Genomic DNA, 23,400 nt, shown 5'->3' with positions numbered 1-23,400 from the left:
GGACCGGTAAGCGGTGGCACACGGAGGAGGGGCTCCCGCTCAGTTCTCATCGTCTGCGTGCGTGTCGTGCAGGGGTGCAGAGAGCGCCCTGGTCGGCTGTGAGAGCAGGGGTGCCCACTCCCTTTGGGGGCCTCTCCGGGCTGAGGGGAGGCAGGAGCTGAGTCACCCAAAGCATTGGGGGCACATGTGCTCTTCCTCCCCATCTTCCCTCGGCATGTGGCAGTGAGTCCACACCCCGGTCTTTTCCCTGCCCTGGGGACTCAGCCCACCATCCTGTGGCAGGCATTGCTGGGCACTGTACAGCTGGCTGGGCCCTGCACTTTGGGGTGCTGAGTGCAAGGGTTCTGGCTGTGGTGTGTGGGCCGGAGGTACAGGTCCCGGGGGCTGGGGACCCACGGAGCTGGCTCAGCTGGGGAGGCATGCTCATTTCCTTAAAGGAGTAGAAGGCTTCTGGGGGGCCCAGGCTGTGCGCGTGCCACGTGCATACGTGTGTGTACGATGTCCATGTGCAGATGTGCTCACACCTGTGCACGTCAGGCTGACTCCCTCCTCGAGGCCGGGCTGCTGGCATTCCTTGCCCTAAGCAGACCTTCTTCACTTGCTTTCGGGAGTAGTGACTTTACCTGGTGGTTCGCCATTAGTTTCTTGGAACCTGCATGTCCCCAGCACGTGCTGAGCCTTCCCGTCCTCCCTAAGGTGGCGCCTGGGCGTACCCCTCCTCCAGGCAGCACATAGTCTGCCCCTCCTTGTCCCTCTCTGGGCAGGAGGCTCGAGGTGCCTTCTTTGTGGCCATGTCAGGTCTTGGAAAGGGAAGGGGTGCCTTCGGAACGTGATTCCTTTACAGGGCTAGGTGTTCCGTTTTGGTAAGTCAGGGCACCTGTGACCTGAGATTCCTGATCTCTGTCGGTCAGGGTGATGTTGGCAAGACCCAGGGCCGGCTCCACACATACCCACAAGCCATGCTGGGGTGGGGGTGAATGCAGAAGGCTTTGTCTGCGGCTGGGGGGAGGCGTGCCCGAGGTGCTGGTTCGGATGGGGTCAGCATGAGACAGAGGTGCTCCCAGTGGTCCCCAGGCCCCTGGAGGAAGGGAGCCTCGGCTTGCACTGTGACTGCTCCCATCTCCATAAAACACCTCCTCCCACCTCAGCCTGGGATGGCAGAGGCGTGGGTAGCCGGCATTCCTGCTCTGATTGGCCGAATCAGTGGGGCTCGGCAGTGAGGAGTTGGCCCCGGGAGGAGAGCGCGCTGTGCCGTGGTGGGTGGGTGACGTCTGCCAGGGAGGACGGGGACAGGAAGGGGCACGTGTGGCGCGGGGCTGTCCTGGGTCTGCTGCCTCCCGCTGCTCCTCCACTTGGGCTCCTCCCCCGAGAGCTGAATAATGGGGCTGTGTCTGTTTCTGTTGAAACTTGTGCAGCATTTTGCACTGCATGCTGCCCCGGCGCTCCGCATGCTCTGTCCGTGAGTAGCCTGGTGGGGAAGGCCTGTGGGGCCTGCAGAGTGCTGGGGTGAATGCATATACCCCATTAACTGTAGCCCTGCATTGGCCTGGCTGCCCTTCAGGGCCATCAGGGTAGTTTGGAAGCTCCTGGCACCTGGGCCACACCCGAGCCCGGCTAGATCAGCAGCTCTGCGGGCGGTGCCTGGGCCCCGGGGCTTTTTAGCGGCTCCCTGGCGATCCTCACGCGTGGTCAGGTGGAGACCCACTGGCTCAGCGCATCAGGGCCACATCCGTGTCCTCCCCACGGCTCCGTGTGAGCACACACGTCCGCGAGTGTTGAGTGTCGCGCGAGGTCTCAGTCTTCAGGAGCTCTGTTGTTGCTGCGTCTCAGATCTGGGTCAGACCTCACCCGTGCCCCAGGCCCTGCTGTATTCCTCCGGCGATGATTATCTGAGTCCTCCATCTGTGGCTTCCCGCTGTAGACCTGACTTTCCCTGCTGGCTCCCACGGGCCTCCTGGGCCTCGGACAGCCTCAGGGGCCACGGGAAGTTTCGCTGGGAGTTTGGGAGCCTGTCAGAGTTCTGGGGTGTTTGGACCAGAGGGAACCCCAGAGCCTGGCTTCCCTGCTCTCAGGAGGCTGTACGAGGAGGGGATCCCAGGACACAGAGTTCCAAGAAGGACGGGCATTCCTCTCTCCTCTGCCCAGGTTGGCCTCTGGGGGTCCAGGTGAGGCTGTGGCTGGGCATCCTTGAGCCCTCCCCTGTGCCCAGCTCTGCTCCTGCATACTGCTTGGGCACCAGCCCAGGGCAAGAGGAGCAGGGGGGCTTGCTGGGTGGGGGGAAGGTCTCCGCGGCTTGTGTCTGGTTCTTTTTTCCCCCGGGGTCTGTCCTCTCCTGGAAGAAGAGTCGGCCCAGGCCCTGGGATCTGTGATGTGGTCTTCCTGGGTCCGAGTGAGCAGCGCTGGGTGAGCCAGGTCATTTGAGCTCCCCAACAGGGCCGGGGGCTCTTCCACCTTGGAGGATCCTGGCCTGCTGGCACTCTTAGCCAAATCAGCCCGCCCCCACCCTCTCCTGGCCTCAGCTTGCTGGTTTGCCCTCAGGAGGGCTGGACTGCTGAGTGGTGCTCAGGGCTCAGCCAGGCCTGGGGGTGGGAGCGGGGGATCCCTGCTTGTCAGTTTGTCACTGAGGTTTCACCTCCCGGGTGGGCTGGGGAAGGAGAGGCATAGGCCCAGGTTGAGGGAGGTGGTGTAGCCCAGAGGCAGAGCTGGGATAGCACCTGTCAGTGGCCAGGGCCCAGTGAGGGCCACTGAGGCTGGGGAGGTACCCTGGAAGGCTGGTGGGTCCTGGCAACGCCACAGTGGCAGGTGGGGATCCGATGGTCCTATGGCCTGGGGAGTTTCTCCCAGGGCTCTGCTCTGCCCTGCCCTGGAGTCTGCATGTTTGGAAAGCTTTGTGGCACCCTGGTCCCAGGGGCATGGACTTTTTGAGGTTGGCCTGCTCTCAGGTGTCAGGCAAGCCCTGGGTGGGGGTGCTTGACTGTGGCTGGGCTTGGGGGCAGCCACCTGCCCCGGGCTTGGGATGGCTGCTGGGCCTCGATGTCCCCCCACAGAGTGGCAGGGCTCTGGCGCCCCCGGGGTGCATGGCTCAGGCTTGTCCCTGGCCGGGCCTCCTCCTCCCAGTGGCTCGAACAGCCTGAACCTTGCTGGGCTTGGCTTCTTCCCCTGCCCCCATGGCGGGCTGGGGCAGGCAGGGGCCTTTTGGGAAGCTGCCACACCTCCACCCAACTTCCCAGCCCTTAGGCCTGAGGACTGTGTTGGCTGTTGTGGGTGACCACCCCCCCCCCGTGGGAGCAGGGGACCCCTGGCAAGTTACTTAGCCACGCTGAGCCTGGCTTCCTCAGTAGTGAAGTGGGGAGAAAAAGTCCTACCTTGGGTCTTTGTAAAGTGTTAAAGCATGGTCCAGCTCATACCTGGAATGCACACACACAGGATGTGGCATTCGGGCCGGGCTCACAAGAAAGATTCCTGACGGATGGCCAGGCTGAGGGGGCCGAGGGACTTCCACTGTGCGCTCCTACTGTGTGTCTGCCACAGAGCCCTGCACATGAGGGCGCCTGGGCCGGCTGGCCCTCTACCCCGAGAAGGCTGGGGCGAGTGATGCCTCACCCAGGGGGGTGTCTCCCTCTTCCCTGCGAAGGGCCTGAGTGCCCTGGTTGCCAGGCACATGGCTGTTTAGTGGTTCTTGGACCTGACACCTTTGAGCCGCAGACTGGGGATGGTGGATTTTCTCATGGTTCTGCTGGAAGGAAGGGAAGGTCACAGCGTGGCTGGTAGCAGGTTTGGCCTGCAGTTGGGAAAGAGCGGCTTTCTCGGGGTTTGGCCACCCCGCCCCAGCCTCACCCTGCCCCAGGGACAGCTCAGCCCCCACCCCATGACAGAGGGCGTCTCCCTGGGGCCCCCTGCTGGCCTGCCTCCTCCCTGCCCAGCACCGGCAGGCGGCCCAGAGCCCCAGCACCCAGGCCCCTGCAGGGCACCCCCGGGAAGCCGCGGGTCCTGCACCAGGCTGGAGGGTGGTGGAGGCACAGCGAGGGCAGAAAAAAACAAAACAAAACAAGAATCCGCCCCCAGCCCACACCCTGGGTCTCCTTATCTGTCCCACAGCCTGTTGCAATCGCTTGCTTGGTGCCGTGGAGAAATGCGATGGAACAGATAGTCACCAGGCGCGCGGAGCGTCCGGGCCAGTCGGACGGGTTTGGTTCCTGCCCCGGGTGGAAGGGAGAACCTGGCCGGAGGTCACTGCCTCCTGCCTGCTCGGCTGGGCTCCTCGTGCGTCCGTCTGGGTAAAGGGGACTTTGGAAAGGTTCCCGCCTTGGCCCCTGACCTGTAGCTGTGATGTCAGGTGTCAGGTGCCTCCAAGGGAGGGGTGGGGGGTGGAGGGAGAGAGCTCTGCTGGCACAGACGGCTGGCAGCTTCTGAGGCCCGGTGACCCGACGCCCCCCCCCCCCCCCAAGCCGTGGTGCTGGCGGCCAGGGGACAGGCTGTGGTGGACATAATCAAGAGCAGATTTTCGGTAGAAAGTGCTCTATGTAACCAGCAGTCAGATTTCTGTGAGCCAGAATCTTCTGGAACACAGACACGTGCCAGAAGGAGGCAGAAAGGGCTACCCTCTGCTCAAAGCCTCTGTTTTTAGAAACTTATGTATAAATCATGGTTTCTTCATAAGTTTATCAGTTTTGCCCTGATGACCTTTGACCTGTGTTATCATAGGACGAAGCCTTGGGGACAGTTTGTAGCAAACTCGAGTTCAGCAGGGAGAAGGGACAGCCAAGGAGGAGGGAGAAGGTACCTGTTGTGACCTGGGCCACCCTGTGGAAGGCTGGGGTGCCTCAGGGACCTGGGATGTGGCAGGGAAGCGGGTTGTGGGTGGCCCCGGGATCTTTTTCACACTCTGGGGCATGGTTGGCATGAGGCATGATGTTCCCGTGTGTTTTTGCGGGCAGCCCCTGGTGGTTGTCACCCTGAGTCCCTGCCGCCAGGGCCGCCCCAATGCCCTGCCCTGCCCAGGTGTGAGCTCCTGCCCCGGCCAGAGCTGAAACGGCAGGCACTGAGGGTCCTTGCCTCAGGAGGATCCTGGCCTGGCCAGGCCAGTCGGACTGTCAGCAGCCACACTCGGGCAGGGTGTAGGTGATGAGGGTGCAGGGTTTAGCTGGGCTGAGGGGCAGGACAGGGGCCGTTGCAATCCTGGTGAAAAGGCCTCCGTTTACCTGGGCTGGGGTGGAGCTTTCGGGAAGTGACAGTCTGCAGGTCCAGACAAGTGAACAGCGTATGCAAAGGCCCGAAGGTGAAAGAGGAGGTCTGGGTTTGTGTGGGGAGGTCAAGCGCTGGGGCCAGGCGGGTCTTAGAGGCCCTGCACGAGATCTGGAGTTGACGCTGTGGGAATCATGGAAGCCCTGTGTGCGGGAACCAAAAGGTCCAGTTCCAGAGACTTCTGCAGGAATCCAGGAATCCGGCTTTCCAGGTTTCTGTGTGGGTGTGGTTCAGCAGAGTGGTGCAGCCTCAGGCTCCCTCCTCCCGCCCCCCTCCTGGCCCCGGGTTGTCAGCAGGACCGGGCAGGGCCCTCCTGGGGCGGGCTGGGGTCTCCAGGAGATGGCAGCGTTGGCAGGTCTGAGTGCAGCCTGTGTGTGAAGGCGTGCTGTGCAGGCGGGAGGACGGCCAGGAGCCCTTCCATTGGCCGTGGTGAGCCCTGGGAGGGCTGGGGGGCCCAGGATGGATGGAAGGAAGGGGTACAGGTGCCCCCTCATGGGCCGAGCCTCCCCCTTGCCCCTGCACAGCAGAGGGGCCCATTCAGTTCAGGGAGCCTCCACTGAGCTCAGTGGGTACAGAAGTTGGGGTGAGGCCCTGGAGGAGACAGGGTCTGCAGCCCGAGATGGGGGGGCGGGGTGGAGGCTGGATGAGGGCTGGGGTGCAGAGGCGGCCCTGGAGAGCTGTCCTTGGTTGTCGGGGTGAGAGCGAGGGGGTGAGTGTGCCTTTTGAGTTGGGCTCTGGGGGTGCCTGCGCCGCCAAGGTGCCTCCAGGTTGGATTTGACAGCCTCTGATCTCAGAGCAGCTGGGGGAGACTGCGGCCTAGCCATGGACGGCACCCAAGGGTGTGCAGAGGTGTGGGGCTTGGCGGCTTGGATGGCGCTGCCTGGGGGCCTCTTATGTTTTGGAGCATGCCCTGACATAATTACCTGGCAGTAATGAGCTAATTAGTCACTGTGGTTGCCCCACTCCCCCTGCCCTGGGCACTCTGCTCTCCTGTCTTCACATCCCCTTCCTCCTGTCTCTGCCTATTGCTCCTCCCAGCCCCCCAGCCCCTCATTCTCCCCCCAGGGGACACCGAGGTGGCTTTGTGGGAGGGACTGCACAGGGTGGGACCCCGGGGGGTTGAGGCTAAATGCCCCTCTCCCCATCAGTGGGCCTGGATTGATTTTTCCTGAAGCTTGGTAAAGATCCCTCACTCACTCTGCTAATAACACAATCGAAAACCTAGTAGTTGTTTGTGTCCCGAATCCCAGGAGAGAGGCCCAGGGTCCAGAACAAGTGAGGGTTGACCCCTGGTGGAAGCAGGTGGTGGGCTGTACCCCCACTCCCGTGACAGCCCCTGCCCAGGCCCCAGGCTGCGCCCCCCCCCCCCCCCCCCCCCCGTCTGTTTCCCTCATGGGCAGGACAGCTCAGAAGGGAAGGGGCTCAGCAGCTGAGGCTCCTCATCACCCCGCCGAAGGGCAGGGGAAGGTTCTGGAGCCGTCCAGGGTCCTGGGGCTGGCGAGTGGGCAGGGAGCCAGGCAGGGCAGTGGTACAGTGATGTCATGCCCAGGGCTGGTTTCCTCTCAGCCACCTCGGAGGAAGTCTTTCCCTAAGGCCCTGTTTTCACCGTGTCTTGCCTGGGGGCGGCCCTGGGTCCCCGGGCCAGGCTGGGAACCCCGACCCGGCCATGGGGGCTGGGATGGCGCCTGGCTGCCGCCTGAGCTGTGAACGCTGCACATTTGCTTGTCGCCAGGGGTGGGGGCAGAGCAGGCAGGAAGCAGCTGTTCCTTCCCGCTCCCACCCCCCTGCTGATCACGGGATCGTGCCCAGTGGCCCTGCACCAGCCCAGGGTTCGAGGGTGGTCCCTCTGAGCCCGTGTCCTTTCCCGAAGGACTGGCGTGGATGCAGTGGGTACCCAGCATGCCTCTAGATGCTGCTGCCACAGTGGCTCGTGGCAGCACTCAGGTCTGAGGAAGATTCTTTAGCAACAGGTCTGGGCTGGGGCCTGCCCTGTGTGGGCTGCTGAGAGAGGGGTGCTGGCTGGATCTCCTGGAGGGGATGGCTCCATCCAGGTGCTGGGGGCCCCGGGCTGGAGGGTAGCCGTGGAGCTGAGGTAGGGCACACCTCAGGGGCACCTGGCCCCCTAGGACTGTGGCAAGCAAGGTGGTGGGGAGGGGACCCCTTCACCAGCAGCTGTCAGGGCCCCAGCCGAGCCCTGTTTTCCTGGTCTGGGGTCTGGGAGCCCTGTCTGGGTGGCCTTGGAATCCAGGAAGCCTGGCAAGGTTTTGGGGGGCCTCATGCCAGAGGAGCCCCCACACTGTGCCTGGCTTGGGCCCACAGCTCCCTTTGGTAAGCACCTCCTCTCCCCGGCTCCGCTCAGATCTTATCTGATGGGAGAGAGTGGGCCTCTTGCCTTCAGACTTGACTCTCCCACGTGCCCTGCCATCTGACTCATCAAATTAACGTAGTAATCATTTTGCTGATTTATCAACTAATGGTTCTGGAACTTTCTTTGGGTCAGGCACCTGGTCTCAGCCCCAGAGAGGAACTTGGAGATCCTGTTGAATGTTCCCATTTCACAGATGGAGAAACTGAGGCCTCCCTTAGGCGGGTGGCTGTCCCTACGCTCTGGGTCTGATGACCTGCTGGAGCTGAGGGCCTCCTGCGTGCAGAGGCCCATTGGAGGACCTGGCCCTGTGCTGTGTGTCCCACCCCATCCCTCTCTCCTGCCCTGTCCAACTCCCGTCCATCCAGTGGGGGCGGGGACAGATGACACCTAGGGCTGAGGGCACGGAGGTGTTGGGGCTCTGGCACAGTCCATCAGGGACCCTGTGCTGTTGTCAGTGGTGCCGTCTGTTGTGGTAACAAGCTTTTTCTTCTTGTTGTGACGTGTGTCTCCTAACTGCCAGGAAGCATCTAATGACTCTGATTAAAATCAGAGGGACTCTGGAGATTCCTTGTTGGGAACCAGCCTGTGGCTCTCAGGACTGCCCTCAGTCTGCCTAAGTGACCAGGTGGTGGTGGAAGGTTCCAGAACAAGAGCTCAGAGCCTCAGTGCCTTGGGTGTCCTCCTGGTCTGACCTGCGTCAGAGATTCCCCTGCCACTGTGCAGACTGGGGACCACAGTGTCCCCTGCAGCGAGAGCCCTGGGGAACTGCTGTGCTGGTGCCTCAGCTCCTGTGGGGACAGCTGTGGGACTTGGCCCACCTAGCTGGTGGGAGGACCTCCAGCTCTGGCCTCCCCCAGCCCTGAGCATGGACCCCCCTCAGCCTTTGTCCCACTTCCCCTGTAGGTGGGGTTGGGAGGGGACATGGCTCCAGAGGGTCAGCTGTGCTGATCCACGCTGTGGTGGCACTGCCCACCCATGCCTTCAGTGGGTGCCCATCGCCCCTGGGCTAACCCTGCATCCCTCAGCCCCTGCCCTGCCAGGAGCCTCAGCTCTTGTTCCCCTCGTGTGTCTCGGGCAGAGGTCTCTGCCTGGGATGGACCATCCCCTGGGCCCCTTGCTGAGTTGGGGTCCCCATTGCACACTCATGCAGCCCCCAGCACTTCTCCCTTCCCCTCACTTCGCTGCAGGCCTGAGCCCGTGCCCTGCCTCCCTCTGAACCATGTTCTTCCTGCTGAAGCTCCGCTGGTGGGGCTGGTGCTCCTCCCTCCCACTCCCTTCCCCTCCCAGAGGTGCTGGGTGCTTACTTCTGCAGTGCTCTGCTTGGGGACACAGACCCTCCTGGGGGGGGGGGGTGGTCACCATGTCCAGTGATGGATGTAACCCAAGCGATGGCTGCAAGCCAGTGGGCAGCGGGACCTCATTGCTCTCTGCCCCACGCGTCCAGCTGCGGCAGGGCCCTTCCCTGCCAGGAGGGAAGGGAGGAAGGCATCCATTTAGAGAGGATCAACTAATTTCACACCTCACTGGCTTCCCATCTGAGCGCCCATCCCTGTGGGCCCGGGGTGGACCCTGCATACAGGCTCTCGCTGGAGTGCCCCTCACCCCTGCAGGGGCTCCTGTGTCTGGTTACTGTGACTCGCTGGCAACATGTCCAGGAAGGCCCCAGGCGGTATGCCTGGCTGGAGGGCCATGTGACGAGGTGGTGAGGACAGCACCCGGAGCCCTGCGTCCTGAGCTAGGCCGGGACTAAGTGCAGGTGTGCGCTTGGCAAATACGGTGGCACAGCCTCCCGTCCACCTGTGCATGGCCGGCAATGCCCCTTTCCAACCCTGAGAGTGCTGGGGTCCTCCCGTCCAGGGCAGCGTGCACTGTCCAGGGCTGATGGGGGGGTGAGGGTGGGCTTCCAGGCAGGTGCAGGCTGTGTCACTTGGGCCCCGACCTGCCGTTGTCTTCACTTTGCTTAAGCAGTATGGGGAAAAGCCTTCCTTAAGGACTCTACAGCTAGACACCCCAGCTGATCCCAAGAGACGGTGGATTGCTCTTCCTCCCATGCCCTCCTCCTGCCTGCTGTTCTAGACTCTTCCATGGGGGTAACATGACCAATCTTGTTCTCTTTCTAAATCTCAAGCTAAATTAGGACATCTCGTTGGGCTGAGTTTCTGAGGTCCATGGAGTCTCATTTGTGAAGTCCAGGTGTTCACAGGCAGGGTGCAGAAGTCCCGGGGTGGGCAGGGCAGAAAGTCGTGCGATGGTCCGCCGTGTGGGCACCAAGAGCCTGGGTGGAGACTCGCCAGCTGATCTGCTGGGACCCAGCCAAGGTTGGCGGGTCAGGGAAGAGATGCTGGGCGTGTGGGCTTTGAATGCCCAAGGCAGGGCTGGCCTCTTGGCCCTGGATGGTGGCCCCGGCCTTTTTTTTTTTTTTTTTTTTTGGCCCCGGCCTTTTGAACATCACAGACGAGGATATCCATCCCCTCCCCTTTGTATACCTGCCTCTTATGGAGGAGGAGACAGGCTGGAGAGGGCTGTGCCTGGTCCTTGTCACCCTGTGTGTGAGGGGGCCTGTCCTACAGCATCTGGGGTGTTTCCTGCAGTGAGGGCTGGGCAGGTTTGGGTGGGGAACGTAGCCAGACTCAGGGTGCTGGTTTCGCACCAGGCCTTGGGAAAGCATCCTCATGTGCCATCTCGCGGGGTCCTCTTGAGAACCCCCTTTAAAGATGAAGAGATGGAGACTTGGGTCCGCATCCCAGTGGCCTGCCAGCACCTGGCTGAAGCCCCTCTGCTCGTCTGCTGTTTCCTCTTGGGGGCAGAGGTCCCCAGGTGGGGGAGCCAAGGAGGTGTTTGGGTCCCGGGCCCTGTGTGCCCCCAGAGTGTGGGCCGACCCAGCCTGTGGGGACAGAATTTGGTGGGTATGCTTGCTCCTAAGGAAAGCAGCTGCACTGTGTGTTCCCGTGTGAGACCTAAGTGTTCCTGGCTTATTCGTGTGTTTGCGTGCACCAGCCTCAATGTTAGACACTGGGCTCTGGTGCGGTGTACGGCCAGGCCCCCTGCTCCGCCAGCCTTAGCCATGGCTAGCCGGATGAGGCGGGGTGCCAGGCCCAGTGGCTTGGGCTGTGTGTGTACTGGGTCCTTGATGTCCCTCAGTGGCCTGGGAAGGGACAGTTGGATCAGTTTTATGTCTGTCCTCGGCTGCAAACCCTGGCCAGGGGTAGCTCCGAGGGGCTAGGCGGACTCATGGAGGGGCACTTGACTTGCTCCATGGGGGGAAGGTGTGTCGGCAGAAAGCGTTCCCCTCCCACCCTATCCTCCTGTCAGCACAGGCCCGATTTGGGGGAAGGGTCCCATATGGGGTGGGGGGCTTGGCCCACGTGAAGTGCATACAAATGTGCAGCAATGAAGCTGGGCCCTCCGTGTGTTGGGAGGTCAGGGGTCAGGTGAATGATCTCTAGGGGCATTGTTCTGTCTTGGCTGGAGCCTTAAGACTGTGGGAGTTTTGTCTGGAGCCTCCTGCACCCCTTCCTTCCTGGAAGGGTCAGGGTTGCACCCCAGCATCTCAGGCTGGCCTATGAGAGCTTCAGCAGCAGCCTTGGGAGAGGTGCTTTGCCAGTCCCAGAGTGGGATCGAGGCCCCGGGATGCCAGGGCTTCCATGGAGGGGCTGTGGTCTTGGGGTGGAGGGCGAGTGTCTCCAGCATCGGTGCTGCCTGGGTGGTCTCCGACGTGTGGAGAGGGGGAGCAGCTTCTCCTCTCCCCCTGCACTGCTGGCTGCCCCTCCCGGGGCCGCAGGCCTTGGCTCGGACTCAGGAATCCCACATTATCTCAGGCCGCTTCCAGCTTCCTCAGTAGGGCGCAGGGCTGCTCCCCTCCGGCACTGGCCACATCTGCAACCGATTACCTCGGGGTGTCGGCGGTGGAGTGATCGGCTGCGGCGGGCTCCCGGGGGCTGTGGAAGTGGCACCCTCCCCGGCACCAGCCACAGCTGCGCCCCTGCCTGGGCCCCTGAGGCCTGGGGAGGCTGGGAGAGGCCGGCCGGGGGCCAGCGTGGCCGTGGGAGGGCGGGGGGAAGTGTCCCTCCCCAGTGAGGAGTTGGGCGGGGCTGGAGGATGTCTGTGGCCAGCCTGGTAAATTCAGGTCAGGGTCTGAAGGGCCTGGAGGGACTTTTCCTGGTGTGTGGGGAACAAGGGGTGGGTCCCTTGCCTGAGGTGGCACTGTGCCCTGGGACCCAGGACTGACCCCTGCCTCCTGGGTGCCAGCTCCTGCACGACTGTGCAGGCTGTGTCCCTTGGAGGGGGATCCAGGGCAGGTGGCCAGAGCAGTCCAGGAACCAGCCACCTGGGGGGAGGCCAGCCACATGGGGAAGGTTGGTGGGCTTCTGTCACCTGGCGCCTTGGAGGGTGTTATGGGCCTGAGCGCAGAAGCACTTGGAGCCCATGCACCGCCCTTAGCACCCGCAGGTGGAGAGCCGAGGGGCGAGCTGTGGCTGTCCTTTCCCTCGTCAGGGCCCCCCCACCCCCCAGGACCCGCCTAGCCTGTCCCTGGCAGCCACACTGGTTCCCGGGCCCTGGCTCAGCCCGCAGTTTTTGCTGACCCTGCAGGAACTGCTAATTAAGCTAATAGTTCCCAGAGCTCCCTGACATCAGTTGATGGGATCGGCCTTGCTGGAGAGACTCTGTGATAAGACGCTCCCCGCCTGCTTGGTGTAATTTGTTATTAAACAAACACAGCTCGGTTCATTACGAAGCCGTCACTGCCCTCCCGGAGGTGCCACTGGCGTGCTGGTACTCCAGGCCCCGGGCTGCCCAGCACCTGGCTTCTGTGATCCCCGGCAGCCTGGTGCAGCGGGTGTGGATTGGGGCCTCCCCGGGCCCTGGGGGTTCCTCCCACTGAAGCTAGGGGCTTCCCCAGCCTGAGCCCAGGGCTTGAGAGAGACTGGCAGCCTGCAGAAGACAAACAGCATGGCGGTGGTCACATTAAGGCTACGTCTCCTCCCACGTCCTGAGTGAGCCCCCATCCCTGAGCGGGCCTCCTCGCGGTGAAGGAAGACATGCCTGGGTGTGTGGCTCTCCCTGTTCCCAGCTCTGGCCCCCTTGTACCTGGGGCTTGCCAGGGGCACAACTAGGCCTTCAGGGGCAGCTAAGGCCTCTTCCAGAAGGGACAGCAACCCCTGCCACTCTGGCTGCCCCAGGGTTTTGGTGAGGATGCCTCTGGGGGCCTGGGGTTTCCCACCTAGGGCTGGACAGCTCCTGCCACATGGGAGAGATGCTCCCTGTGGAGTGAAAAGGCCTGGCCAGCAGAAGTTTCTAGAGAGCTGGCTGTCCTGCTTTGAGGGAGAGATCAGGTGTGCCGTTCTGCGGGGCGGGGTGCACACCAGTGTGTGTGTACTTGTGAGCGTGAGGGCCCTTTGGGTCCTGTTGTCCCTGGGAGCTCCCCACAACCCTGGCCCTGTCCAGATTTGGGAGTCCTGGGCTCAGTTCAGGTCCCACCTGGGGCCGCTGGGTGACCTCGGTAGAGTTCCTTTGCCTCTTGGGCCAGGCGGGCACCTGTCCCCAGACTTCCCCACAGTGTCCTGCAGCCTCGTGATTCGGAGGCCAGAGGGGGCAAGAGCAGGGGCTGAGTCAGGAGGCCCCTCATCCGAGCTGAAGACTGCTTTAACCTGAAACCTTGCTTGTGTCACCTGCATGCCAGTCACACATATACATGTGGGACCAGACTCCAACTCGGGTAGGCCAGTGTGACGAGCTGGGCATCAGCTATGCCTCACAGTGTCGAGCAGGTGTTGGACTCTGGCTGGGCTGAAGGTGTGCTGGGGTGCTGGGCATGTGGTGGGGGGCACCTTGTTGCCGGACTCCCTGGGACAGCCTGGGCCTGACCCTTGGTCTCCTGACATGACCTTACCAGGGGTTGTCTTCAAGGGCCTCCGAGGGCCATGCGGGTTGACGGGTTTGGACATCCTTGTAGCTGATCTTGAACCCCGGCTGCGTTCCTGGCAGGCCCCCACTGGCCGGCTGCTCCCACTGTCTGGAGCGCAGGGCCCCCTGCAGCCTGGCCATCTCCTCTTGGTGCTGGGTTCTCCCTGAGGCCTTTCAGGCCACCGGAACCACCCGGGCCTCCCTGCTTTTCAGCCCCCAGCTCCCTTCTGTGTTTGCGTACTAGTTCCCCCTTGGTCTCCCCCAGGGGCTCCTTGCATGTCCTCGCATCTGGGGTGAGGCGGCCAGCCAGTCTGCGCCTGATGAAGGGCATGTGGTCACCCTTCATTTGAAATCCTGTGTCTCTCCCAGCACAGCCTGGCTGTGCAGTGCCTTTAGGGATGTCAGAGAGCCAGTTGCAGTGTGACGGCCGAGTCCTCCTCTGTCACCTGGAGCCGTCCCCGGCAGTCGATGGGCATTATGCTGAGCCCTGGGGCGGGGGATGCGTGGACAGAGGTGTGGCCCTTCAGAGGCTGCAGTGTGGCACAGCCCTGGTGAGTCTGCTGGGTGGGTGGCCCGGCTGTGGCAGGCCCTGGGGGCCTTGTGCACAGAGGGGTGCAGGCCATGGAGGGCTGGGAGAGCCCTGATGCCCTGGGCCACACGTGCGGGGGGCTGGTGGCTGGGTGGCTGGCTGGGAGACTGCTGCAGTCATGGAGGAGACAGTGTTCTCTCTTCTGGCTCATTTGGGATAAGTCCCAGGGGCCTCGGGTGAGGGTGCATGAAGCCATGCAGTGGGTGCCTATGCTGGGAACCTTAGCCCCTCCCCAGAGCTGGAGCTAGAGCTGAAGGGCGGGGCTCAGTTAGCGCTGGGGCTCCTGGGCAGGCTCTGGGGTCAGCAGGTGGTCAGACCCTGGGCGAGTCGGCAGACAGGCCCTGCTCCCAGGGATTTACCTCTAATGCGTACCCGCTGTCCCCACCATGCCCCCACTCTGACAACATTCCTCCCCTGCTGACCCCGTGGGGTAACAGTGGGGTTCCCGCTGCCCTGCTCCTCCAGGTGAGGCCTTGGGTGAGCCTCATGGGGCTGCAGGGTCCCCTTCCTGGGGTGGGACTGCCCCGACAGCTCAGTGGGACCAGTGAGAGTGGAGCACAGGGTCCTCTTGTGTTGCAGCTGCCGCTGTCGGCCCCACTCCCGTTTTTGCTTAAAGTTGAACAAAGGCATGGAGGCCTCAGGCTGTCTCTGGGCTTGCTGGGCGGTGGAGAGGGCCCCACTCCGTCTGACCTGCCACCATATGCCCACTGAGGGGAGCCTGTGCTGCTGGGTGCCCCAGGGTGCCAGGCTGTGGGCAAGGCCCATGGAGAACTCTTGTCCTCCTCTCATGGCTGTGGCACACAGGCGGGGAGCAGAGCGTAGTGGCTGATTTTAGGCCTGGTACCCCCTGGCTCACTGGGCCTGCAGCCCGGCATGGGGTGTGGGAAACAGGCTTTGGGGGTGGCCTTTGCACGTTTGAAATGATCCAGCCCTTGTCACTTCATGTCCCTGAGGACAAGGGACATCACCCAGGTTGGGGGATGGCAAGGGGAGCCGAGAGCGCTAAGCCTGAGGCCAGCTTCCCCCTGCATGGTGTTGTGAGGCTGGCGGGTGGGCTGAGGGCGGGCCAAGGCCCTTTCCTGGGTGCTGTTGCGTGTCGAAACCAGTTGCTGACGTGGCCAGCGGTGTTGAAATACAAGTGCTCGTGGGTTTCCCAACATCCTGCCAGCCTGTCATAGGACCCTGTGTTAGGAGCCTGGGTGCCAGGCCCAACCCTGGCTTCCCTGTCAGGGTGCCTGGCTCCCTGCTTCCCCCCGGGGGGGATGAGGAGCCGCTGCCCTCCCAGACTGCTGCCCAGGCTGCTGGCGGTGGTCATGGTGTTAGGACAGCTGACATTGCTCTGGGCCCACATAGTCCTTGTGACCTGTCCATTTTACATAGATCACTTGGCTTTAGAGGGGGCAGGATTTGAACCCAGGGCTTGGAGTCTGTGCCGTTGCTGCCTTCAGGGCAGGAAGGAACAGGGAGGGAAGGGAGGAGCAGAGGAGGCCAAGGGACGTGGCACGGTGGGTGTGTACCAGTCTGGTGGCAGGTGGTGCAGCTGGGGGTCCTAGGCCCTGTACCCTCCGAGGGACTGCCCTGGCTGGACATGGGCCCTGTTCTGGGCTGACCCCCATGTGAGGAGACAGTGGAAGCGGGGAGCCTGAGGCAACACCCCAGGGGGTGTTCCTCTCCCTTCACCTGGAGCAGAGCCTGTGGCCTGAGCAGAGGACAGACAGTGACCACCATGGCTGCAGTCACTGACCATCCTCTATGCTCAGGGCAGTCGACTCAGGGGGGTCCAGGAGTTGTCCTGTGACCCCTGGGGTTGGCATTCTGATGCTTGGTGTTTAGATGGGGAAATGGGCTTAGAGAGCCGAGTGGCCCTCTGGGCTCACATTGCCCATGGGCAGGGAGCCGGCATCCGGCTTGCTGGGTGGTGACGGCCACTCTCTCTGGGATCCTCTGGGGTCAGCCTGGGAGGACTCAGTTCAGAGGAGAATGCTCTCCTGGGGGCATGTCCCACCTGGGACACGTGGCCCGGGATCCTCAAGGGACCTCTGCCACTCGGGCCTGGAGCTGGTTGAGAACGTGACCCGTACCTGGCTGTCGGGGTGAAGGGGAGCAGAACAGGGGCTCACAGGATGGCGAGGACCCGCTGTCTCAGGGAGGGCGGGGGGGGGGCTGGGCTTCTAGGAATCTGTGGTCAGGCCTCGCCCCGGCCCCGGCGTCCGACTGTCGCTCGTCAGCAGGGAGGGGCGCTGGAGCTGGGTCTCTTAGGGAGGAGGAAGCAGGTGCCCCGAGAGGATGGGGGCTGAGCCTGGGCCACACAGTGAGGCAGCCGCTGAGCCAGGGGCCGTGGAGAAGGGGGCATTGGGAGACCTGCGCGCTGGTGAGGGCAAGTCTTCGTGGTGGGACTGGGGAGGATGCTGTGGGTTACACTCAGGCTGCGAGTGACGTCGTGGGGAGACCCATGACCCCCGAGGCGGCCCTTGGTTACGGAGCACCTGCTGCATGCCGGGGTTGTGGTTGACGCCGCCTGCTCTGGTGGGGGCCGGCATGCAGTGCTCCAGGCCCTGTGCTCAGACGACAGTGTCTGGAGGTTTATCAGCCCGTTCTGCTGAGAACGGGCTGGTAAACCCAGATGAGAACCCCGTAGCCCAGAGAGGTAATGCTCCCCGTGGTCTGGGGCCAGGAGGGGTTGGGCCTGGACTCGGGCCCTGGTCTCCGCGCCTTCTGCTGACGGGGTGCCCCGCAGGTGTGTGCTGCTCTCCCTGCGGCTGTGGCAAGAGTGTCTGTCCCATTCTCAGTGCAGGTGGCGTCGGTGGCAGGGGTGGGGGGCGGGGGGGCTATGTTGTAGCCAGAGGAAGGTGAGCGGTGCCTCTTATAGGAAGCCCTCCCTGACGTCTGCTCCCAGACAGGGCACCTGTTCTCCTGCTGTGCATCAGTGATGGAGGGCCCCATGGGCTCCTGGGAAGGTCTCTGACTCTGGACTGCATACCCCTGGACGGGGCCCTGCCTTGGTCTGTGTGTCCAAGCAGGGAGGGCAGTGGAGGAGCCCTCTGTGACATGTGGAGGGAACTGAAGCTATCCTGAGGACAGGGGCACCTGGACCTGTGGGGCAGAGTCAGATGCCTGCAAGCCCTTACCTGGCCATGAGTCTGAGCCTGAGTCTCAAAGCCAGGCATGGAGCCCAGGCCTGGGGGCCACAGAGCCACCTGCTGCTCACCATGTGGGGACAGAGGAGGGGCCAGCCTCATGGTCCCTCACCTGCGTCCACTGCCTCTCAGCCACTTTCTTCAATTGTGATAGCATCTCTTTGCAGAAGAACTAAAAGCTCAGAGAGGTTGTGTAAGTGCTGGGGGTTGCACAGCTTGTCAGGGCCTTGGGATCTCTGTGAAAGTTGGTGCTTGCTCAGCTGGCTCCTAAGGACCCCGGTGAATCCTGCAGCCTGTACCTGTCCATTCCTGCCTTTCCCACCCATGCCCTTTCCATGTGCTTAGTATGTCTTTATGTGGGACCTCCGTGTGCCAGGTCCTCTGCCAGGCCCCAGGCCAGGCCCCTGAATGCCTGAGGAACCAGTGGAGCTCCTGCCCCGAGATTTGAGCAGCCTCTCACAAGCTGGCTTGGGTTCCTCTTGGGGTGCAGTGGTTGGAGAGGTCTCTGCTTTGGCTGGGAGGATCGGGAGGGCATCCTGGAGGAAGTGTTGCTGAATTTGGCAGGGAGTGAGCCAGGAGACACGTAGGGAAAGTTTCGGTCCAGGGAACAGCCTGTCCAGGCCTAGAGGCCAGAGAGCCGGTGTGTTCCTGGAAATGACCTGGTTCCCAAGGCTGGGGGTGGAGAGTGGGTGGCCCGGAGAACACGGGCGAGGGCAGGGGCCGCTGCCGCTGTGGTTGGTCCAGGTGCCGCGGTGGCTCCTGGGTCCTGGGCTGGCACAGTCGGGGTCTGGGAGATGGGGAGCTTCGTGGAGGGGGACGGGGGCATGCTGGGGGTGTCAGCCCTGGGTGGTGGGCGGTGGCCCTGGCAGGCCCCCCAGAGCCCCATGGGCCGATGCTCCAGTTCTCCAGGTGGCTCTTTGTCAAGGTCAGGCCTCACATCTTACAGCAAGGACATGGGCAGGGGGCCAAGAGCTCCTAGCTTCCCCAGGGCTGTTTCTGGATTGGGGGGCAGGGGGCAAGGTTGGAGGGGCTCCGGGCAGGGGAAGTTTGGGAGAAAATCAAGTCAGCGTTGGTGTGGAGGGGACTTAGGTGGGGGAGTTTGTACTGGGGCTGACAGGGACGCTGAGATTCTATAAAACGGCCCCTCCCCTCAAACCCCAAACCAACCCCCCTGTAGCTCTGTCATCAAAGCCAAAGAAAGTGGAAACTAGCCACCGCGTCCCGTGTGGCCACGGCTGGTTCCCTGTCACGTTGCCGCGCAGTGGCCGTTTTCTTGAGTGCAGCTGGGTAGTGGCTACCTCGCTGTTTATAGTTTAAACCAAAGGGAATACGGAGTTTTGGTTTCTGTAGGAAGGGACCTGCCCTCCTCTGGGGGAGGAGGGAGGTGGCCCACTGAGGCAGGTGCTCGAGCGCTCCCGGGGAGGACCCAGGGCGGGGGGAGGAGTGGCATGTCTGGCCATTGGATCGCCCTGCCCAGGTCTCCCCCTGGGGAGCGCACCCTGCTCCCTGCTCTGCTGCCTCCTCCTGTGGCTGCCCCTCCCTCTCCAATGCCCTGTGCCCGGGGCAGCCTTGGCCTCACCGCCCGGCCTGCCACTGACCAGCTGTGTGGCCTTGGGCAGCTTGAACTGTGTGTGACAGGGCCTCCCTTCCCTGCTTGTAACAAGACCATCGATGATTCTTGTAGAGTTTTTGAACGACCATGATGAGCTGTATGTTCTAGAGCGTCCCATGCTTAGATCTCCGGGGAGATCAGAGGGCACCTCCTGGCAGGGGCCTTTTGCCATCATAGATGCAGGGGCTTTGGGGAGGGGCCTGTCCCTCTTCCTGTACCCGAGACCAGCATGTATGGGGTCTGGGCTCTGGGGGGGGGTGGTAGGGTCCACATAGGCTGCAGGGAAGATGCTGGTGTGGGATGGGCGGGTGGGCAGGTGGGGGAATGCTCTTACTTCCCTGTGCTGTCTGGGTGGCTGGGCTGGGCTAGCTCCCCTGCAGGCCGAGCATGGTGTGTGTGTCCTGGCCCCACACCCTCCCTTCCTTCCAGGCACACTCTTTGCTCTTCCTGACCAGGGCCGGCGGGTCCCCCTGGCAGCCCCCAGACCCTGGGCCCAGGGGAGCAGGGACCCTGGCCAGCCTTGCTTAGTGTCTGGGACCACGTGGGGGACAGAACCCCAGGCTTGTTGCTTTGAGCCGTGGGGCCAGGGGAGCCCTCCCTCTGTCCCCGGGGCCACTAGGTAGTATTGGTGGTGACCACTCCCCGCAAGCAAGGGGCCATCACGTTACTGGTGGGCTGAGCCCGTGCTGTCCCCTAGTGCAGGGGTGGTGGCCCGGATCCCTCATAGCCTGACCAAGAAGCCAGCTTACTCCAAGGCTGTCCGTTAGGGTGGTGCCTGGCCAAGTGGAGGTCTCCCCTGTGCAGCCCCCTTGGCGGGAGGCCCCTGAGTACAGCTTGCTCCGTGCTTCTAGGCAGAAAGTGCTGGCTGGAAACTGCACCTGCTGCTTGCGTGCAGCTCCGTGGACCTCACCTGGGGACCCCATGTGGCCCTGCGGGAGATGAGGGCACCTGCTGGTCTGTGCCTGGAGCCAGGCTGTGGGCACGTCCCCTGCTCCATGGAGCCGTCTTCTGGGAGGGGGCAGATACCCGGCCAGACCATGGCCAGCGTGGTCGCAGCCAGGGCGTAGAGGCCTCTGAGCTCAGGTGTTTGTGCAGCGCAGCAACTCCGCTCAGGGGCCCGGGGAGCTTGGTTCTCTGTGTGCCGGGGGCTCTGGGTCCCAGAGGTGTCCCTGGCCTGACCGTGTGTCTGTCCAGAGTCCCTGGAGGTCCTGTATGCAGGCAGCCCTCCTGGCCCCTGGCCACATGCTGTCTGTGTGTCCCTCACGCTGAGTGTAGCGGGGAGCCAGGCTGCCCTTGGCTGTGACTTTGTTTTGTTTCCTTGAGTCAGGCTGTCCTCCATCCTGTGCCCAGAAGAGAGGCCTGCTCCTGTCCTGGGGCGGCCGCGAGCCCCTTGCCTTCCCTCCCTGGGGAGGGGGTGGGTGCGGCCCGTGCTGCTCTCTCTTAAGATGCCACTGTCCTGCTGCTACAGCTCCTGGGCCAGGCTCACCTTGTACACCTCTGTGCAGCGGGACTGGACGTCATGCCGTTCCCTGTGCTGCCTGCTTGTCCTTGCTGGACTCGTTTCCAGAGCTTTGCCTTTGTTTCTCCTTCAGGCTCTGCTACTGTTTACTTGCCTAAGTGGGGCTCCTCTCCTGTAAGATCTCTGCCCATTTCCCGAGCTCCCTGAGGCCCTCTCGGGGCACCTTTGTGACCCGTGCTTGGGAGATGTGGGTGTCCAGCACTCTGCTCCTGGAGGCATCCTGGGACAGAGTCGTCCTTGCTCTCTGGCCATCTTTGGGGAGACCATCTGGGACCCGCGGTCAGGAGGGGCCACAGTGGGGATGTCTGAGGAGGCCCCTGCCCTTGGGGTGGTGAGTTGGGCCTGTGGACATCACAGCCGACGGCTCTTCTGTGTCAGAGGCCAGCTCTGGCCTTTTGAGCCAGGAGGTGGCTGCCCCCACGCTCCCCTGTCTCTTGCCCCTTCTCAGCAAGGGTGTTCTCAGACAAGACACCCCTGATGGACAGCTGGGACCTTGGCCTGGCCTGAGTAGAAGGCCCATGTGGGGACTGTTGACCCGCCTGGCCCCAGGGTGGAGCTCGGCCTTGTGGGGAGAGGCAGTGGCCCCTGTGCCTGGATTTGGTGGGTCCGGGACCCTCCCTGGCCGGTCAGCATGCTGGCCTCTGGGTTGGGTGAGTCCAGGAGGCAGCGGCCCTGTCTGAGTTCTGAGGCGCTTTCACCGAGGTGGTCCTCTGGGCCCTTGGGGCCCTTGGGATCAGGCTCCAGCCCTGTAGCGGTGGTGTTTCTTGAGCCACCTGCCTGAGCATGACCTTTCTGGGTCCCTCCTGGGAGTCCCTCCATGGCACAGTGCCTGGCTGGCCTCACAGTTTGGGGACACCCGGTTCCCAGACCCTCCTGACGTCCGCCAGCATCAAGTCTGGGCAGGTGTGTGTGTTCAGGGCGGCCGCCTGCAATGGGGGCCAGACGGCATTCCGGCCCTGTGAGTCACACGGATCCTAGGAGTGGGGTGGCAGGGGCCTGGCTGTGGGGTGGCGTGCCAAGACATGCCACTGGCCTGGTACTGGGGAAGAGGGGGAGCAGGGTGGGTGGGGGCCTGCTCATGGCCTCTCGAAGAAGCTGGCACATGGGCCGGGTCTCAGAGACCCAGCCTCCCCCCAGCCTGTGCCGTGGGAGATGGCAAGGGGGCTCTCACATTATGGCTGGGCCCTGTGGAGCAGACTGGGGGTGCTGGGTGGTGGTGAGAAGCTGGTGCCTCCCCAGGGAGCAGATGATGCCTCGGTGACCACCTTCCAAGTGGAGAGCAAACACATGGGGAAGGGAGGAGGCAAGGCAGGAAGGCAGAGGGACATGGAGGCAGGCTCCTGGGTCGGTGGGTCAGTGTCCCTGCATGTCCAGGGGGCAGGTATGGCAATGTGGCAGGCCTGAAGGGGTGTCATCCTATGCTCATGTCCCCCATGCTGTCCCCCTCCTGCTCCTGTGCTTGGTGGGGATAAGACTGGCCACCTAGCCTCACCTGCTAACCCTTGTATCTGGTTCTAGGAAGGTGTAGGGGGTCAGAGGCCAGAGGAAGGGCCTCTATGGGATCCCTTCCTGGGATCAGGGGGCTTCAAGGTGCAGGCTTCCCGAGGTAGACAGTGGTTGCACCTTCTCCTGAAGGCCCATGTGGCGGCAGAGCCAGCAGAGCCCCGGAGGTGGGGTGAGGCGGAGGGAGGCTCGTGCTCCCCAAGGTGGGGAGTGGGACAGACTGTGCAGGCAGAGCCAGGGGCTGAGCCTGGCAGGGCCTCTGGCCGGCTGTGACCTGGGGACAGCTTTTCAGGGAGGAGCCCTGGACCTTGGGAGGGCCATCGGGGTCCCACTTTGAAGGACAGACGTGGGCCGGGCTGGCGGAGGGAGGTCCTGGGGGAAATGGGGGTGGCTGGGGCAGGTGTGAGGCTCAGCGGCTAAGACGAGGCAGGGCTGGGAGTGGCTCAGAGCCTGTAGTCTGAGCTGGGGTCAAGCGCTCTGAGAGGGCCTTTGGGGCTGGGGCTCTGTCTGGCAGGGGCAGAGAGGGCTTCCTGGAGGAGGTGTTCCTGGCAGGAAGACCAGAGGGAACAAGCATGCCTGCTCTGAGGGCCAGGGCTGGGGCTAAGAGGGGCAGATGGGCCTCCAGCCTGGGGGGGCAGGGGGGCCTGGGGCGAGGCCGGCGAGGGGGCAGGTGAGAGGGAGGGGGTGGCCTGGGGGGGTGTGATGGACGGAGACTCCGGGGTGAATTTGAGGTTTCTCTGGTCGGGACTGGGAGGGGCCTTCCCCACCAGTGAGTCCGCGGCTCGCGGGGTCTGGGGGAGCCGCTCAGGAGGGAGCCGGCCTCGGCGCGGGCCCCACCCCTGCCGTGGGCACCTCCTGCCCACCCCTGCCCCGCGGCCGCCCCCTCGCTCCACGGCGCGGGGAGGAAGGAAGCTGAGGTCGGGGTGGTGTGTGCTCCTCACGGGGCTCCGGGCGCGCTGGCCAGGGCCTCGGCTCGGGCTCGGCGCCGGGGGAGGCGGGGGGCGGGCGGGCGGAGGGGGCGGGAGGCCTCCGGCCAACATCGTGGACGGGCCGGACCGGCTGGGCGGACCAGAGGCAGGGGACTGGCTTGGAAGGAACAGTAGGTGTGTGGGATCGGGCGGGGGCCTCGGGTCCGCCAGCCCCCTCTGGTTAGAGACGGGGAAGTTGAGGCCGGGAGGGGGCAGCCCCATGGCTCGGGGCCGCTGAGCTCCGGTCCGCGGCCCTTCTCGGTTTCCGCGCCGCCAACGCTCTGGCCGCGGCCGCCTCCGGCTCCCGAGGATGCGGTTCAGGGCCCGTGGCGAAGGGATCGGCGAAGGGATCGGCGAGCGGCCCGCCCCGGCCCGCCCCGCCCCGCCGAGCAGGTGCAGCCCCCGCCCCTGGCAACACCCCCACCCCCTCCGCTGTCCTGCCCACCCAGAGATAGCTCCGCTGCTGCTCCCCATTCTGCTCCCCGCCTGGCACGTTCTCGGCACTTGGTGAATGTTCAAGCTCCTTTGGGTGGGCCCCCAGGGGCCAGGAGGGGCC

General features: G+C 63.6%; 1 protein-coding gene across 3 annotated transcripts in view; it reads left to right on the top strand.

Annotated features, from left to right (window-relative positions):
* Positions 1-23,400, top strand: part of RXRA (retinoid X receptor alpha) — a 93,705-nt gene that overhangs the window by 26,689 nt on the left and 43,616 nt on the right. The window contains exon 1 of one of the 3 annotated variants that reach the window (XM_077851274.1): positions 1,439-1,459. The exons of 1 other annotated variant lie outside the window; for it this stretch is intronic. The gene's annotated coding sequence lies outside the window, so the exon portion shown is untranslated. Of the gene's footprint in view, positions 1-1,438; positions 1,460-16,457; positions 16,477-23,400 lie in introns of those variants that run through there. One more of the 3 variants, XM_077851273.1, reaches the window with a different exon arrangement.

This window comes from Canis aureus, chromosome 16 (assembly GCF_053574225.1).
Source record: "Canis aureus isolate CA01 chromosome 16, VMU_Caureus_v.1.0, whole genome shotgun sequence".
Classification (NCBI taxonomy): Eukaryota; Metazoa; Chordata; class Mammalia; order Carnivora; family Canidae; genus Canis; species Canis aureus.
This window is presented reverse-complemented; position numbering and strand designations above follow the sequence as displayed.